Below are 4,390 nucleotides of genomic sequence, written 5' to 3'. Positions count from 1 at the left end.
TCCAACATCAACATATGCCATTTTTTCCACCTCCCTAACTGGGCTGCCTCACCCACAGGGCCGGGGTCACCACCTGGCGCACGCACCTGTGCGAGTGCCATTTCCCTGGACAGGTGGGTGGGCACACTCTTGGGCGACGGCACTGGCACTGGGTCCCTCATAGTACAATCAAGTGTCTCTGATGGTGGGGGTGCACACCCGCTGTCAGTCACACCGGCATACTATGAGGGGCCCTGTGCCAGTACCGCCGCCCATGAATGGGTCCCCCCTGCTGGCTCAGGGCCCCAGCACTTGCAATACTTACCTCTCCCTGCTCCACCGCTGTGTAGTCTGGGCTGTTAAATCCTTCACTGGGACTTCCACTACAAATTTGGTGAAGTGATAGATGATGGTTAAGACGTAGCTATGCCCTGTCCTGCTGGACTCTATCTTCAGATGATCAATGGCTTCGATTTGTTATGGACGTCGACTCACAATGAGATGCAGTGCCGGTTTATCATCAGCTTTCACAGTTTTCCTACCCACAGACGTGTGACATTCCAGTGCACATTTTTAAATGTGCCCTCTCATGCCAATCCAATAGAATGGCCTACAGCCTGTGGCTTCTGTCTTTTGCACTCCAAAGTTACCTGACAGATCATGATAGGCAGTGAGGACCATGTCTGCATCTCTCCTTGTGATCAAAATTTGATGGAGATGAGTAACGGTGATGGGATCAACGGTACTGCGATACAGCAACACTTTCTTCACAAAGAACTGTTTTCGCTGTCTCCACACACAAAGTAATTGAGGGTCAGCATCGCCTCTGAGAATTCTCCTGGGAGTTTTTCCCATGATTAGTAATTCCTAAATTTCTGCAATCACTCGACTTTATGTCTGTACTTTTATCCATCTCGTTTCCTCTTGCGGAGAGTCTGGACTGTCTTACTGAGACTGAGATATAAATGAAGATTTAAAAATACCCCAACAGTGTATACTGGTGTACGCTTCAAAAACATTTCCTTTTTGTTACTTTTTAGATTGTTGTCTAATCCATACTGAGGCTGTGTCTTTGTCGTACTCCGGAAATAAACACAGAGATTTTAAATGTTTAAACTCTGCTATATATACCTGTTATCCGGAGATACTGTACCCTTTCTTAACTTTCTGCAATCTTGTCGAATCCATACTGTGCCTGAGACCGTCTGAGTCTGCCTCCTGATTACAGATGAGTGGTGTTTGAGTGGAACTGTTGGCCAAGTTCAAATTCTAGCTGTTTTGGGCGGTGTTAGATCCGTTCGTCGAACTACAACACTTTGATTAAAATTCGGCTGTTCGAGTTTCCGTTCGAGAACGTTTCGTTAAACAAAAGCGCATCTTTTTTTCACATTAATAATGGTTTTCAATGATAATAGACAGTTTTAGGGCATAGTAGCAGTGTCTGGTAGCCAGCGGTGTACTACACCTGTGAAGGAGCTGCACTGTGTGTATTTCTAATAATTTTTTAATATTGTCCTGAAAATCCCTTTGGGCCTAGTAACTGTGTCTGCTACTCAGATGAGGAACCCACCCGTGAACCGAGCTATGCCGCCTGTTTATGAAAGAACCAGTTTTTGACTGCATTTACACCACTTACTACTTTGGGCCTAGTAACTGTGTATGCTACTCAGCAGAGTTGGCCACCTGTGAACCAAGCTATGCCGCCTGTTTATGTAAGAACTGTGTGCTACTCAGCAGAGGAGCCCAGCTGTTAAGCAAGCTACAGCACCTGTGGTTTGGGCACTTCATTTTTTCATATTCTTTCTGGAATGCCGTTTGAGCCTAATTTCAGAATTACGGTTGACCTGCACTTACTGGGAAATGCTTGTTCGCGGGGAAGAATTGTAATCCCAGACCCCCATCACTAACGGGGTTCAGCGTGTTATCCGCACCTGTAAGCGATACACGCTGGTCCTTTCATTGTAGCATGTGTGCAGCCCCGGACATGTAAGGGCATGACAGACCTGTTATTGGCCGATCTCGCATGCCAGAGCCTTGCGTGTCCCTCTAGTAAGCTGGACGCGGACCACGGGGGCATGCCTGAGTCTCGTTCGTTAACGGAATTAAGCTTGCAATCTGTGCAGCTTTTTTGTGGATGGCATGGTTGAGGTTGCCCATGTTGAGTCCAATTAAGCCACAGGCTCCACTCCTGGTGGTGCCCTTCTGGACATTCCTTTAAGGTTCAGCTTTGCAACCATACTGCCCCCGGAAACCAAACACTTTTCCTGACAGTGACATTCTGGTCAAAGAGCGCGATGACATCATGTCTGTACGCCCTCTGCCTAAACAGTCCAAGTGCAGAGAGATGGAAGATGGGGACGACGAGGAGTCCAGAGTACAGGGATTCCCTAGCGAGGAGACTTATTTAATTGTTTTAAAGGTTGGGAGCAATTTTTGGAGAGCACGATACTCTGGAGAATGATATCTGGGGCCCACCATACACTGGAGCATTCCAAAGGTGGATATCAGTCACTGGAGCAGCATTTACAGGGCCCATTATACACTGGAGCATTAGAAATGGGGCCCATTATATATGGAGCATTATTTGGGCCCATAAGACAGTGCAGCTTCATCCATGGTGAACAACATATACTGTAGCATTATGTGGAGCTCATCATATACTGTATCTAACATTATATGGGACCAATGATTCTGTATGGAGAAATATATGGGCCTCATTACTCTGTATGACGCACTATGCGGTGGCCATAATACTGTATGGAGTTATATACTGTCTGTTTTTGGAGCTGTTGGAGAATTTAAAATGGATATCAGTCAACAGATTTAAGAAGTGAAGTATTTTTCATAGTACTGTACCGCTATTTCTCTGCCGTATCAGAGGATCATGAATTGTGGCATGTGTTAAAGGAGCCCATTGACACTCTTTGGCCCTGGGCCCACGAAAATCTGGAGCCAGCACTACCCCCCCACAACTTTAGCCAAATAACCCCCAGTTTTCAATGCGTAACTATTATTATGAAGTAAATTAAGGTTGACAAGCTTTAGTAATAAGAATTGATGCTTTTGGCATTAAAATGGGCACTGTAGGTATGTTTCCTGTCCTCCACTCACTGCCGATTTTTCTTCCCCATTGACTTGCATTGGGTTTCGTGTTTCAGTCGGCCTTCGACTTTTCACAATAATCGGCCGATTTCGTTCGACCCGACTTTTGCGAAAGTCGGGTTTCGTGAAACCCGACTCGACCCGAAAAAAGGCAAAGTTACAAATTATTCCTATTGATCATATCCCTACTCATATTCCAAATAGGATTCTGAAATTAAACAGGAAACAGGTATATTGGATCTATAAATTAAGAAGCCTCAAACCACAGGGTCTTCATGAGATCACAGAGGTTTTTATTTAATTTATTAATGGAGGTTGTTATATGTATTTATTTATATTTTTTAATATTTATGGATGTCCTTTGATATTTGTTTTTCTATGGGAGTTTATAAGGAATTTCACCATGAAATACCTGATGATTATTTAATTGTTATAAAAGATTTATTCATGTTTTATAAGGGAAGTATTTTTAATGTGTTTTTAATATAATTATTTCCATCATACGCCTTTATGTCTAGTAAGCCCTTTAAATTTAGAGACTTATTAACTATAAGCGCTCCACAGTAATAGGATTAAACCGATGGTGCTGCGGTTAGAAAATGGGATGAGTAACGCCAACTAAGTATTTGTCCCCCTTGTTAGGTGTTCTTGGTCCTTCCTGATACATTTTACACCATAATTACATATAGAGCTTCACTCTCTCTTTTTCCCGCAGAGTGGGTAAGGGAAAGCCCTAAACACTGTTTTTTTTTCTACTCTATCTCCACTCAGGGAAATAGTAGTTCTACAGAGTATTAACCCTCTCCTCTTTCCGGACTGTCTTTGGACCCCAGTACAATTATAAAAATGATTACTGGTATATATATATATTTTTCTAAGTTTGTTAATATTCCTCTCAGAAATATTTATATAGAACCAATCATTCCTTTGTCCTAAAGAAATCATCCCCTGACATGATTTGCTCTCCTCAGGTGGTGTTAATAACGCTGCTGAAGGAGTGAGTTTTTAAACTTTGGGATGTGACTTACACCGGTCGCTGTATAATCTGGCTCTGTGCGGGAGATGTAACAGCCGTGTGGTATTGGGAGAAGCGCCGTGTGCTCCTCCTGCGGTGCGATCCTGAGTGTAATATTGCGGGTGTGGAGCACATCGTCCTTCCCACTCTGCCACTGAGCTTTTACAGATGAGTGATTCCCTTTTTTTATAATAAGCCGAACCTGAGATTTAAAAAAAAAGTATATTATTTTTTTTATTAATAAAACATTTATTTTTAATTGATTAAAATTTAGATCCTTACAATTTAATTTCT

The sequence above is a fragment of the Dendrobates tinctorius genome, unplaced genomic scaffold (assembly GCF_039654945.1).
Source record: "Dendrobates tinctorius isolate UK_male_01 unplaced genomic scaffold, ASM3965494v1 ptg000320l, whole genome shotgun sequence".
NCBI lineage: Eukaryota > Metazoa > Chordata > Amphibia > Anura > Dendrobatidae > Dendrobates > Dendrobates tinctorius.
This window is presented reverse-complemented; position numbering follows the sequence as displayed.